Below are 16,390 nucleotides of genomic sequence, written 5' to 3'. Positions count from 1 at the left end.
ATCTAACTCTAAACCTACCCCTAATCCTAACCTTAACAATATATATAACTCTAACTCCAACCCTAACCCTAATTAAATCCTAATCCCAACCCTAACTATAACCCTAACCCTAAATCTAACTAGGTAACTCTAACCCTAACCCTAACTCCAATTCTATCTCTAACTTTAACTCTAAATTGAACTAGGACTCTAACTCTAATTCTAACCCTAACCCTAATCTTGTCCCCAATTCTAACCCTAGATCTAACTCTAACTCTAACTCTTATACTAACACTAACACTATCACTACCTCTAATTTTAACTCTTAACTCTAATTGTAACCCTAACCCTAATGCTAGCCCTAATGCTAACCATAACCCTAAGACTAACCCTAACTCTAACTCTAACCCTAATTCTAACCCTAACATTATTCTAACCCTAATTCTAATCCTTGCCCTAATTCTTACCCTTACCCTAACCCTAACTCTAACTCTAATCCTAACTATATCTGTAACCCTAATCCTAATTCTAACTCTAATTCTAAACCTAACCCTAACTCTAACCCTAACCCTAAGTCTAGCCCTCACCCTAACAATAGCTCTAATTGTAACCTTAACCCTAACAGTAACCCTAAATCTAATCCTAACTCTAATTTAAACCCTATCCCTCACCCTAATTTTAATCCTAACTCTAACTCTAACCCTAACCCTAACCTTTACACTATCCCTAACCCTAATTCTAACCTTAACCTTGACCTTAACTCTAACTCTAACCCTAATCCTAACACTAACACTAACCTTAACCATAAACATAACTCTACCCCTAACTCTAACCCTAAATCTAACTCTACCATAATTAGACTCTAACCATAACCCTAACTCTAACTTTAATCCTATATCAAACCTTAACCTTAACCATAACTCTAACCTTAACCTTGACTCAAACCCGAACCCTAACCCTATCCCCATTATAACCCTACCCATAACCATAACGATAACTCTAACCCTAACCTTGACCATGAGCACTACTCTAACTCTAACCTTGACCATAAACATAACTCTACTCCTAACTCTAACCCTAATTATAACTCTACCATAATTGGACTCTAACCATAACTATAAGCATAACTCTAACCCTAATCTTAACCATGAGCATAACTCTAACTCTAGATCTGACTCTACCATAATTGGACTCTAACCCTAACCCTAACCTTAATTTTAATCTTGACTCAAACCCTAACCCTAACTCTAACCTTAACCTTGATTCAAACCCTCACCCTAACCCTAACCCTAATCATAACCATAACCATAACTCTAACCCTAACATTAACCATGACCATAACTCTAATCCTAACCTTAACCATAAACATAACTCTAATTTGAACCTTAACCATAACTCTAACAATAACATAACCATAACTCTATCCCTAACCTTAACCATAGCTCAAACCCTAACCCTAACTTCAACCCTAACCCTAATGCTAATTCTAACCCTAATTCTATCCCTAAGGTTAACATTAAATGTAATGGTAACTTTGTCCCTAACCATATATCTACCTACGACTATAACATTTTACATTACAATATCCCAAAACAATTTTTTTTTAAAATCTAAATTAAACTCCTTATATTAAATTTTTAAAAATATTTGACTCAAACCCTAACCCTAACCCTATCCCCACTATAACCCTAACCATAACCATAATGATAACTCTAACCCTAACCTTAACCATGAGCATTACTCTAACCCTAACCTTAACCATAAACATAACTCTACCCCTAACTCTAACCCTAATTCTAACTCTACCATAATTGGACTCTAATCATATCCCTAACCCTAACTATAAGCATAACTCTAACCCTAGCCTTAACCATGAGCATAACTCTAACTCTAGATTTGACTCTACCATAATTGGACTCTAACCCTAACCCTAACCTTAATTTTGATCCTAACTCAAAACCTAACCCTAACCCTAACCCTAGCCTTACTATAACCCTAACCCTAATCATAACCATAACCATAACTCTAACCCTAACCTTAACCATGACCATAACTCTAACCCTAACCTTAACCATAAACATAACTCTAATCAAAACCTTAACCATAACTCTAACAATAGCCATAACCATAACTCTATCCTTGACCTTAACCATAGCTCAAACCCTAACCCTAACTCCAACCCTAACCCTAATTCTATCCCTAAGGTTAACATTAACTGTAGTGGTAACTTTGTTCCTAACCATATATCTACGTATGACTATAACATTTTACATTACAATATCCCAAAAAAATATTTTTTTAAATCTAAATTAAACTCCTTATATTAAATCTTTAAAAATAGGACTCAAACCCTAACCCTAACCCTATCCCCACTATAACCCTAACCATAACCATAATGATAACTCTAACCCTAACCTTAACCATGAGCATTACTGTAACCCTAACCTTAACCATAAACATAACTCTACCCCTAACTCTAACCCTAATTCTAACTCTACCATGATTGGACTCTAACCCTAACCCTAACTATAAGCATAACTCTAACCCTAACCTTAAACATGAACATAGCTCTAACCCTAGATCTGACTCTACCATAATCAGACTCTAACCCTAACCCTAACCTTAATTTTAATGCTGACTCAAACCGTAACCCTAACTCTAACCTTAACCCTAACCCTAACCTTAGCCTTACTATAACCCTAACACTAACCCTAATCATAACCATAACCATAACTCTAACGCTAACCTTAACCATGACCATAACTCTAACCCTAACCTTAATCATAAACATAACTCTAATCTGAACCTTAACCATAACTCTAACAATAACCATAACCATAACTCTATCCCTAACCTTAACCATAGCTCAAACCCTAACCCTAACTCCAACCCTTACCCTAATGATAACCCTAACCCTAATTCTATCCCTAAGGTTAACATTAACTATAATGGTAACTTTGTCCCTAACCATATATCTACGTATGACTATAACATTTTAAATTACAATATCCCAAAAATAAAATATATATTTTTAATCTAAATTAAACTCCTTATATTAATTTTTTTTTTAAATTTGAAGCATAATTTTATAGTAACTTCATAAAACTCTAATTAAAAATTAATTAACAATTTTATAGTAACCTTATCAAAACAAAAAATAATAAGTAAATATTTTTCCTATTGCGCCGTGACTGCCACTAGCTTATATATATTTTACGTCGAGAGTAATCGTTCTCGAGGCGCCTATTTTTATTTTCATAAATCCCAACTTCAATTAAAATAACTTTGGGATTAAATAAAAATAGGCACCTCGAGAACGATTACTCTCGGTGTAATATATATAGAGGTATATATAAGCTAGTTTAATTTAATTTTACAGGAAGGGCAGCACACTCTATTAACTTCAGTCAATACTATCCTTTTCTTCGAGAAGATTGGAGAGAGTTGTGAAGCACAAAGATTTAAAAAAATTGAAAGCAAGTTACAACATCGTGGATGACAAACCCTTGACTGGTTAGAAGAACAACTACTATGCCCATATAAATACTATACAAATGGGATAAAACTATATGCAATTAACGTAATAAAGCTATAATTAAATACTTTCAATATTCGAAAATCACCAAATTTCTCTAATATAGCTGTAATGGAGCAGAGCATAAATATTTTGTTTATACAATTGCGGTATAAATTAAAATTAGTGCAGTTCAATTTCTTCCGCAAATAATACAAATTCCAGAATCCACAACTACTTTTTATGATGCCAGTTTCAGTGGTGGCCGAATAATCCGTAAAAAGTTAAAACACCATGCATGTTTCATGAAGATGTTCATTGGCACTTTTTTCCTGAAAATTCCTACTTAATTTATATTGAAATAATTGATGTTTTGATGACTCAAAATTATTAAAATAAAAGTGAAATTCTTTTTTATCATTAGTAACATTAATTATAAACTTGTACCACACTAAACACATGAACATTATAGTAGCAATTCAAAAAGAAATATTACAAACAATCATTAATTAATAACATAAAAAAATTCAAATAAATTTAATAACATAAAAAATTAGTAAAGCTTATAGCTAGTGAGAAGCCTATCTCATTAGTCAAATCATTTTCTTTGAACTGATCAACATGCATTATGAATGCTTTGGTTAAGGACTAAAAAAAATTCTAAAAAGTCTATGTTTTGTATACATTTATTACTAAACAGAGTTTTTTTGTTTACTTGAAGGCTTTAGAGTTGGTGAATTGGTTGTGAATCATTATAGAAACTAATTGAAGGGAAGAATAGTATTTATTCCTACTGTGACTTATGTCTGAAATCCAATTTCTATGTCAAAAACAAATTTATGAAATGCAATAAGAAAAAAGTTTTCAAACATCATATTGTTTTGCGCATACCTTATTTGAAGAAAAATTTTCATATATATAAACCATATATGTTAAATTAAATGATGCCACCACAATCAAGAACAAAATAATTAATCCAAAAATTTGATGCACAAAATGAAGCCCAATTGTACAATGGACAGATGGAAAAAAATGTTAAAAATCTGAAGATAAAACCTGTAACAAGTGAAATAATCAGTTTTGTTGAATTGAATGAAGTCAATAAAAACATGAACAAAAAATTATTTTGGAAGAATCTAATTATTGTACAAAAAGCATCATAAGCTTACACAAAGAGTGTAGCACAGTTTGAACTTCTCACAATAATTGTTCTCCCATTCTACAGTCGTCCCTATCAATTTTTCAAACAATTCACACTGTGGTTACATTTGAGCGAGGGTATTGAGCTAGGATTTCATTATGAATAGAGGACTATTATGTACGTTTAAGACCTGGTCCAAGCTCCTTTCACTAATCTTGTTCTTGAAATCTATAATATCAGTTGTCTCTAAGATATTCATAATCAAAACACCAGGCTCTTTCCCTCAATTCCAATCCCTTCCTAGCACTTCCTCCTAAAGCGGTGGTGGGACTTGACCTTCAACTATCTAGCTTTTGGTATTGGTGGTTATACAGGTTCAGTTGTTGATCTTAGCTCTTGATTTGGACCATCATTTAGGTTTGGGATTGGCTCGGTTTAAGGTTTCAGACTGGCTAGGTTTAAGCTTGCACCTCCTAACCTCTTCCGTTATTTCTCTTCTTACTCTCATTCTATGGTATACTTGTCAAACATTTTAATCTAATATTATTATTCTTGTTTCTTTTTAGTTAGGAAAATAATAGAACTTCTAGTTTAAAAATGTAACCAATCAAAAACAACCAATTAGTATTTAGAAATTAGTTTTTCAAAAAAATAGCGTCAATATATTTTTAAACTGTAGAATTAGAATTGTAATTGTAGAGACTAATTAGAAAAAAAAAAAAAAAAAAAAAAATGAAAACACTAGTCCCCGTAGACATGGACTGACAAATAAAATTTGCTATTCTCATTGAAGAGAGAAGAAGAAGAATAAATATTACCTAAAGTTGTTGTAGTTAGCAATCAGATCATAAGAAACACACATTCATTCCAAATAGATGCATAATAAATAAACACAGATCATAATAAATAGATGCATACACACATTCCAAGATGCAAACTAATAGATGACTATGCAGTGAAAACTATAGTCTCTGACTCTCTGCCTTAACGACCCATCCTTCTGGCTCTCTTTTACTACTTTTTGATTTTGGGAAAAGCCCGCAATGCTAGCTGAATGTTCACTTCATTGCCTTATATGACAAGAAATTCAAATTAACTATAAGATAGAAACAATGCAAGAGACTGCAATAGATCTGCTTCATTCATTTAGCTTAGCATTGCTCAAGACTAGAGAAGAAGATGAACATAATAGTTGACGAAACTATATTTAGGTATTTACCAAGAGCAATGAAAATTGAAAATGAAGAAAAGGGCACATGTAAGATTGTTCTACCATCCCTTGTAGAACAGGAGAAGGAAGCCATTGAAGCATTGAAAGAGTCCCCTGCAAGAGTTAATTTGTTGATGTAAGTGCCTTTGGCTTAGCCTGTGTTGTATGTTCCTGATTCATAATTAGGATGAGCAGGAGAGAATCAAATTTTTTTCTAAATTAAACTAAAAATTAAGGGTTGTTGAGTTTTTCCAAAGTCTAAATAGTTTGGTTTGAGATTCTATGAAGGAAGTTATCTTAAAATTAAATAAATAGTAGGTTAAATTTTTTTAGAAAAAGGTTGTTTCATAGAATTGGTTGATGTTGAGATTTTTCAAAAAAAAATATTTAAAAAAATATGCTCAATGATTTTATGAAGGAACATTATTTTTTTAAATGTTGTTATTGTAAAATGTTGGGTTGAGGTTTCATCAGGTCCTCTAAAAAAAATTTGCAACATTTTTAAAAAGTATAAAAATCAGGTTGAGATTTTATCAAAGAGGTTTTATTATCAACAAAATAATAATCTTATAAATTTATAGAACTATTCAAATTTGGTTCCAAATATCTACTCTTCAAATTTTAAAGAACTTCAATTAAATCATTAGAAAATTTGTAATATGCCAAAATATCTCCAAGAAAAACATATATTTAAGTGCTATATAATAGAAGCAACTCACATTTTATATATATAAAAAGATAGCTTATATATTAAGTAAAATAAATTGATGAGTACATAACAAAGTTTGACAAAAAAGAGATTCTAACCATTGTGATATAGACTTTAACCATTTTGATATATCCATGAAATGTGAGAACATATAAACCCTACAATTACCCTATAGTAAATTACACTACATATTACAAAAGATTCAATGCCTAATACTGAAAAAAAAATCCCAAAATTTTGACAAGAAAAGAATATACTTCCCATATATATCTATGAGAAAACAATAAAACACAAGTATGAAGATTATTGAAGTGTAAAAAAATATTAGGTATGTCAATTATAAAGTGTATTAAAAAAAATAGATATTATAATATTAAATTAATTAAAGTTGATTTATGTATGTGTAGATTGATTTGAATTTCATTAAAAAAATATATTATAATAGAGAATATTGGCCTAAGCAACAAATGTTTAGGGTGTTGATCTAAATTAAAAATACAAAAACTCTGAGCTTAAATAACTAACACTTTCAACATATTATATCAAAGAAAGAACACAAAACATTATTATTCAAAGACATATTATTATCAAAAGTTAAAGAAACTAAACTTTTACTAATAATAAATATGTAAAGTAGAATAATAGTTATCATATCATAAAGTAATCAATAGTTTAAATAGTTTATAATAATATCACAAACTAACTAAAAAAGGAAAATTTATTTTAGTGTCAAAAATTTAAAAAAATTAACCATAATATAAATTTTGAAAGAATAATTTTTATTATTAAAAATAAATAGATGATATTTACATCAAATAAATATTTGACAAGACAATTAGCATAATAATAACATTAAAAAACGAACCATTTTCGAAAAATGCTCTTGAACTATAATGAGTTTTAATTGCTTTCATGTTTAACAAAAGTTTTACTCAATCGATAGGTGAAAATATATGAAGGTAGAAAAAATTATAAATTTTTAAGATTAATTAATTTAAATCTGAAAGTTTAATTTTTTTATTCAAATGAATCTTTCTTTTTTAACTCTCACACTCTAGTGAGATCTTCCTCTTAAAGATATTTCTCTTATTTTAGAAGAAATTAGATTTTTGAATAGAGACAATTGTATGTCGGTGAAATATATATAGAAAACTTCAAATTCAAGTTTTGAATTTTATTAGCTTTATAAGTATTTTTTTGGGCTTCTCTCATTTATTTTTGGTTTTGCATTTGACAATTAGGTGCTATGATAGATTGCTCTGCCTTTGGAGATTCAAAGAATTTGACAAGAGAATTTGGAGATTTCTGGCTAATGAACACTTAGAAATTCATTATTTGAAAATGAAGTCGAAGAATCTCCTTCAATATCGAAAAAGTGTCTCCTGGAAAATTGAAATTGACTCTTCTGTGACCGGTAAAAAGGAGAGACATGAGATAACATAAAAAATCATTCAAGAATTTGAAATTTTAAAAAACAATCTGCTGATAGAATTATACTAAACAACTTGAAGGCAGAAGCTAAAACTAGAGTTCTTGAAAGGGAAAAGTGATAATATTCATAACTCTCTGAAGTTCATAAGGAAATAATCGAACTCTCAATGGAGGCTATTTGTAAATTCGACCCAGATTCTGCATTAATTGCTGAAACTACAAAGCGCGCACTCCTAGCTATTGGAGATTTCAATAATGAATTTGGGACTTAGTATAATGTATTTTATAAAAATTTACATAATATTATCCCTTTTTAACATTTTATTACATTCATATGTTATGTTCACCTGCAAGCATTTATTTTCCACCCGCACATAACCCTTCTTCAAACTTTTTAAATTCAAACAATCAATTCATCTCATTTCTCAAACTTTTTAAATTGAAACAATCAATCCATTTTATTTCTGTTTTACTGATAATTTGGCATCTTCGATAAAGTTTTCTTTTATAGTTCTTATTTTCTCATTTTCTTTTGCTTCCCAGTTGTAGTTGTTGTAGTTCTATTTCTTACAGTCGAGCTTCAAAAAAGTTTACAGGAAGAAATCAGAAAAAAGGAAATAGAAGCAAGAGGCTATGAGCTCTTGCAGAGAAAGGAAGAAAGTAGGATTTCGTTCAGAATATATATTTGGGTGTATGAACAATTCAGTCTCCAATATGTTTTCTTTGTTGTACAGTATTTTGTAATAATTATAGTATGTACAGAGCTTAGTTTTTTCATCTATTAAAAATATATATCACTTATTTAAATTAGAGGTAGACTTGCATTCACATTATATGAATCAAAATCCACCTCCTTTTCCTATATGTTTGTAGTTTTCAATACTATATTTTTCTTGTGAAAAATGCATAAGTCACATTAACTATTTAGAAGAACAGGTTGTCAGTTTGATGTTGGAATAGGAGGACGAACCAAGATTCTCCAAGATTGTATATAATGCTTCCTTCTACCATAAAACATATTTCTAAAATAAAACATATTTCTAAAATGACACTTCAAAGCAGTATTATAAGTATACTTTCTTTCTTCAAAACAACTATTTTATCTATTATTAATTTCTTATTACTGCTTCCAGCTTCATATACACTCTATACATTCCGTAAAACCCCTTAACACACTATGTACATTCTATAAAACCTTTTACAATCAATGTCTTAATCATGTTCTCTTTTCATTTACAATACTAGATACTTAATTTATTTAGACAACTGCAACTACAAACTCATCTGAAAAAAAGTTAGTTATTTACATTCATTGCATTCAACAGGTTAGCATGGAGGCTTTCCAATCTAGTGACAAACTCTCCCATAGAGGGTCTTAATCTCCCTTCCGCATGAAGGCAACTGCTAGCCACACAACTCGTTTCTCGCACAGCATCAAACTCATATTGCCGCGGCAGTGGGATCAGGTTGTCCAAAACCGTCATCAAATCTCTGTTTAAGGATTAAAGGTAAAGCAAAATCTACGAGTCTTCTAGACCCTTCACTGTTGCTCATTGCTGGAAAGAAGGCATTTTATAAACACAACAGTGAAGGGTCGAGAGGACTCGTAGATTTTGCTTTACCTTTAATCCTTAACAGAGATTTGGTGACGGTTTTGGACAACCGAATCCCGTTGCCTAGACCAAGACCGTCTCAAAGCAAATGAAAATACCTAAGCAACCAAACAATATGAAGATAATTTTGTGATGGTGGTAAATGTCTGAGGAGAATGGTCGACGCAGGGTCGATATCAAAAGGCTGTAATGGGGCCGCATTGTGCAAAAAAACAAAGAAACACACAGATGAATGAATCGCAGCCCTAAGAGCTAGAAACAGAAATAGTGCGGCTAAAAGTTCAGCCACGCTTTTGATACCATTTCATTTTATTCTCTCCAACCGTTTAATAATAAGATGCGCCCCACACATTCCAAGTGAAAACACTGGGACTGGCTTTTCACAATTCGTTTCGTTTTTAGAAAACGTGCATAATTTCTTAAAGTAAAGTGTTTCTCAATGATTTTATAAAATAAAAATTTATGTTATTTATTTCTTGGTTTTTTTTGGGTTCATTGAAATTTTGCAGAGGCTTTAATCATTTTCCTGTACAGAAAAACACATAGTTTGTTTTTCATTATCTAAACAATTCTCTTGCGGTGACACGTGTCTATTCTAAAAAAAATAGGTATCGCGAAGATCAACAAAATAGAAGTTTTAAAAGCCCTAGCAGTGACATGTGTCTACTCTACAGTCAACTATATACACATACTTTATATATTTATATTAGGTCTGTACACAGTTCTTGGTAATAAAAAATTAAAATAACAATTTTGAAATCAATTTTAAACTATATTATATCAATAAGATTAATTTATCCCTAGAAAACATATATTATCATCTTAGAAGAACTACCATTGATGTATGTTAATGGTGAAAACACTGTAGAAAAGATCAAATAAAACTTATAAATTATTCTAAACCACATACATAGCATACAATAATTCTGAATATCTAATAATTCAACCAACAAATTTTACATTTTCATTAAAAAAAAATTAAAAAATAGACAACTATTTTTATGTATATTCACTCATACAATTTTTAATTATGCCCGTTTAAAGCAATGCTTTGAGATATGCATTTAAAGCTGAATTCTGCATCCAAAACAATTTTCTAAATTAAACATTGTCATCGGCTATCTCATGCTCTCCTTTTCTATTATTGTATTTGCCGTCACTTATGCATATCCAGTGATTAATCTATTTAGATATTAGTATTTTTTATTTTTTATTGTATATTTTTATTTTATTAATGTTTATATATGTAAGATTTATAATTTTCAAAATTATTAACAATATTTAACTTTAATTTGATTGTTTCAAATCTTTTGGGTCTTATAGAAACGAAATTTTTAGGATGAGATATATATAGGAATATAAACACAAAATATACATGACTTTATATTTTAATAAAGTTTTAAATTATAATTATAAATTTACACTCATATCAAATTAAGAATTAATTTTAATTTTAAATTTTTCTTTATCACAATTATTATTTTTAATATTTAAAAATGTATTTTAATTTTGGTAAATATTTTTGGAAAAAGAGGGGTAAAAATTTATTAAGACAGAAAGGAATACAACAAGGAGAGCTCAACAAGGAGCTCGATCCTGAGCAACAAGATCATCAAATTCCCGCATTATCTCAGAGGAAAGTTGCCTCTTATCCATAATATTCCAACCCGGATCATGACTAGAAGCCCATTTGGCTAAACAATCAGCAGCTCTGTTCCATTCACGAAGAATTACATGAACCTAATGAATTGAAAAGAGGTAGAGAAGAGAATAATCTGATTAACAACAGTGGCCAGCTGCCAACTAACATCCTCAAGCTCCTACAAAGAAAGCAAGTTCACCACCACCTGGGAATCAGACTCACATATAATCTTACTTCATCCCCGCAAGCAACACTGTTCGACAGCATATAAAATAGCCTGAGCTTCCATGAGATTGTTAGTGAAATCACCCTTATGAACCGAGAAAAAGAATTTAACATCACCAGAACTACAACGAGCCACTCTCCCAATACTAGCAGGGCCTGGATTCCCCTGGGAAGAACCATCAGTGTTAATTTTTAGAACTCCATACGGAGGAGGAGTCCAATGCCCATCCCGATTTACACGACCCTTCCTCTGATGTTGAAGCTGCCTGGACATAGAAGGAAACCTTTGAGCTACAGGCCCATCCTGAAGATGAAAATTGAGGCAATTGCATATAGCAAGATCAACTGGATCCATACCCCCATCTAGCTCACACTTCACAAGAATAGTTTCCTAAAGAGAATGTAAGATCTTCCACCAAAGATGCAAAACACCAAGTCGAACATCTTGGAATATTCGACGATTCCTCTCCAACCATATATGCCAAAGCAAGAATGATGGGCCAGCAATCCAAGCAGCATGGAGAGGAGAAGACTTGGAGGGAGCACTTCCCAAGCAGGCCCAAAACTCAGGCAAAGAGGAAGCATGCCTACAAGAGCAACCCCAAGCACTCCACCAAAGGTGCCATAGCTGAAGAGAATAGGAGTAATGGAAGAACATATGGGAGACAGACTCCTCCCCATTACCACACAAAACACAAAAAGAGGGGCCTTGAAATCCACGTTTACAAAGATTATCCCATGTAAGATAGCGGTTGTGAGCCACTAGCCACATGAAAAAATTGCACTTGGACCAAGAGATTTTATTCCAAACTTGCTTCCACCAAGGGACCTCAGCATCCCCAAATAATTGTCTAGTTATCCCCTGATACCCAGCAGAGACATAATATTTACCAGACAAGGTACCTCTCCAAGCCAAAACATCTAGACCGAGCAAAGAGGAACACTCTCTAGAGGCCAGAATTTGAGAAAGCTGTTGACGATCCACGTCTATACCTCCAGGAGGCCAATCAGAAGAATGCTTCCATCTATAGCCAACAGCGGGTCCCAATTGATAAGGAGTCTTGTAATGAGCCACTTTATCCCATCCAGCAGCATGAAAAGAGTCACAAAGAGACTAAAGATGAGGGTACATGGATAAAATGGAAGGGAATCCATCCCAAGCATCAGACCAAAACAAAGCCTGAGAACCTCCTTTACATATCTAGAACAAACCCCTCTTGACTAACACTGCACCTGTCTTCAAAGTATGCCAGAGCATTGAGCCACGGTCTTCAAAAGGAAGTGTAGAAACAAAGCAAGGATCAGCACCATGAAAATATTTATGAGTGATAATACGAGCCCAAAGTTGATGTTGTCCAGAGCACCATCGCCAATAAAGTTTAGCAGCCAATGCTTGACTACTCAAGAGAGCTGATCGAAGACCAAGACCACCCTCCTTTTTAGGCCTACAAATAGTTGCCCAACTAATCAAGCTCCATTTAGTAGTACACAAATTACCACTCCAAAGGAATTGTTGAGAGAGAGCATCAAACTCCTTGAGAAAGTAAATGGGAGCAGCTTGAACCATACATCTATAAGTAAGAAGAGCTTGGATAACAGCTTGAAGAAGAATAACCCAGGCAGCAGTAGAAAGCCATCTATGAGTCCAATGATTAACCTTATCATGAAGCTTGGTAATCAAATTTTTCCAAAAGAGACGTGGCTGCCTAGAAACAGCAATAGGAATGCCAAGATAAGTCAAAGGAAGTGACCCAATCTGAAACCGCCGGATACCAACAATCCAGTGTTGAATAGAATCAGGAGTGTTAAAAAAGTAAATGGAAGATTTGTGCTCATTAACTTTCTGGCCTGAAGCTGCCAAATAAATGTCCAAAGCATGTCGAAAGGCTTCAGCTTCCTTGATCCTAGCAAGACCCGCAAGAGCAAAATCATCAACAAATTGAAGATGGGAAAGAGAAGGTAAGCCATTACCCCACCGCCACCCCTGAATAGAATTCTGGGTCACCTGATAATTAATGAATCTACCCAAGCCTTCAGCCATGATGATGAAAAGATATGGGGAGAGGGGGTCACCCTGGTGGAGGCCTCTAGAGGCACCAAATAGCTGAGAAGGTTGCCCATTAATAAGAACAAAAAAAGAGGCAAAAGTAACACAACTCATAGTCCAACTAACCCAGTCAGAGCTAAAACCAAAAGAAAGAAGAATACTCCTTAGGAAACTCCATTTAACTCTATCATAAGCCTTAGCCATATCCAACTTAACAAACATTTCTCTCTCCCTTGAAGTAGCCATAGAGTGAATAGCCTCAGTAGCAATAACCACCCCATCAAAAATTTGTCTTCCAGCAACAAAACCATCTTGTTCTTCTGAGATAATAATGGGAAGCCACTTTTTAATTCTTTCAGCAATCAACTTAGTAATAACTTTGTAAACCACATTACATAAGGCAATTGGTCTAAAAAACTCCAATTGATTAGCACCCTCTCTCTTAGGAATAAGAGTCAAGAATGTAGAATTCAAAGCTCGAAGCATCTGCTTGCTAGAATAGGATTCCTTAACCACCTCCAACAAATCATGTTTAATGATGTCCCAAAATTCCTAAAAGAACTCAACTGGAAAGCCATCAGGACCAAGAGCCTTCCCCTTAGGCATGCCAAAGACCACCTCCTCCAGCTCTTCCAAAGATATTGGACGCATGAGAGAATCATTCATTTCCTGAGTGATAAGGGAAGGAATACAAGACAAAATAATATTTTCTTCATTATCAGCAGGAGGAGAGTCCTCAGAAAAGAGGGTAGAAAAGTACCGAGTAGCCTCGTGGAACAAAGCTGGCAAGGAATTCAGTTGGATACCTTGAGAATTAACCAAAGAAGAGATATTGCTCCGATTCTGACGAGATTGTACTATTTTATGGAAGAAAGCAGTGTTCCGATCACCTTCCTGGAGCCAATCAACTCTAGCCTTTTGCTTCCAAAAAAATTCCTCTCGAAGTTCCCATTCTTCTAGAGCTCTAGAAGCAAGGGATTCAGCCCTGCCAAGATCCTCAGAGAAACCACGATCTCTAATCTCCCTTGTGATGACATCAAGATCTTCTTGAGAAAGCCTCTTCATAGAGTAAATATTTAACTTTATAAGTTTTACAAATTATTTTTCTATTTTAATTGGATGAACTTTGTAGTTTTCAGAAATTATATTTTATAAGCTATATTTTAAGGTGTACTTCATCACTAATATTCTTATCCTAATTATAAGGAAACAATCCCAAATGATATTCACATTAAAAGGAACAAAAAATTTCTATTATAAAATTTTTTTTAATGGACTATATATATATATATAATAAAATTTTGAAACCATATTTCATAAAGATTACAAATGACAAATATATTGTGGAAAATTCATTAATCCACTACTACTATTAAAATAAAATGAACATTTTTTTTTACTATAGTACCATTATAGTAAATATTATAATGACTACTATGATAAATATAATTGTAAACTATTAAAAACAATAAAATTATTATTCTACTTATATCATATAGATGTGTATTATATAATGTGTGCCACGTGTAAAATTAATGTCTTTCTTATACGAATAAAAAACTAATATTAAAAATAGATATAATAAATATAAAATAAATATAAACTTAACTAGGGAATTAAATGAAACGTCTTCATTTTCCTAAAGAACCAAAAAAACAAATCACATTTATAAACTAGACTTAACAAACATTAACCCCAAAACAAACGCACATTTCACAAACTAAGAAATAACCACCCCAAACAAAAACTAATTGCGAGCCGACCTAAACAGAACCCTATATATACCAGATCACATAGCCAATTTCCTTAACTATTTTTGCAAATCCATGTTTCAATGCACTCCACAAATTCCCCATGGCTACGGATGTGAGTGTCGACTGTGAAGGAATGTAAGGTGAAACTAAAGAGTTCCGATGAGAAGATCTTTGAGGTAGATTATGTGGTGGCTATGCAGTCGCAGTTCGTAAAGAACCTGCTAGAGGACGTAAGCACGGCTATGTCTATTCCTATTCTCAATGTTTCCAGTGTAACTCTTGCCAAGGTGATCAAATACTGTGAATATCATGTGAATGTGCAATCTGCGGACAACACGACCATCTCAGAGGAGGATGTGAAGAAGTTGGATGAGGAGTTTGTGAAGGTGAAGTTGGCTACGCTTTTTCATCTCATGAAAGCCACAAAGTACCTCGATATATACAGTCTCCTTGATTTAGTGGCCCAAGCCATAGCAGACAAGATTAAGTGGGCGAGCATAGAAGAGATGAGAAAGATATTTAACAAAGAAAATGACTTCACCCTGGAGGAGGCAGAGGTCAGGCATGAGGTTGAATGGGCTTTTCAGTAATTTTAAAGGGGATTCCTAGGGTTTTCTGATAAGATACTATTATTTTCTCTATCGTCTCGATTTTGAACTTGCTTTGTTCATCAATTGATGATTATTGAGGCGAGGGACTACATTAGGTTCTCTCTGACTTGTTTTGCAAAGTTCTGCAATGAATGTCATTGATTGATATGTCTAATGTTGTGGTTATAGCTAGATTGTTTATGTTACTATGGGTTAATCTGATTGTTTGTTCTATTAAATGTTCAGAATAATTAAGGGAATGGATTAATATTAATCTTTTGATGTATTGGGTTGGACATTGTAGATTGTGTTTTGAGTTATTAATATATATATATATATATATATATAATAGTTCATTCCAAAAAAAAATTAAATTTATAATAGAAATTTTTTGTTCCTTTTAATGTAAATATCATTTGGGTTTGTTTCCTTATAATTAGGATAAGAATATTAACGTCGAAAACTACAAAGTTCATCCAATTAAAATAGAAAAATAATTTGTAAAAATTATAAATTAAACACATATTTATGTTAG

The 16,390-nt window shown here is 32.5% G+C and overlaps 1 pseudogene; it reads left to right on the top strand.

Moving 5' to 3' along the window:
• Positions 1-15,459: 15,459 nt before the first annotated feature.
• LOC149545100 (SKP1-like protein 1B pseudogene) lies at positions 15,460-15,855 on the top strand (annotated as a pseudogene).
• Positions 15,856-16,390: the final 535 nt, after the last annotated feature.

Source organism: Cupressus sempervirens, chromosome 7, assembly GCF_028749045.1.
Source record: "Cupressus sempervirens isolate cs-2001-9-10 chromosome 7, ASM2874904v1, whole genome shotgun sequence".
NCBI lineage: Eukaryota > Viridiplantae > Streptophyta > Pinopsida > Cupressales > Cupressaceae > Cupressus > Cupressus sempervirens.
This window is presented reverse-complemented; position numbering and strand designations above follow the sequence as displayed.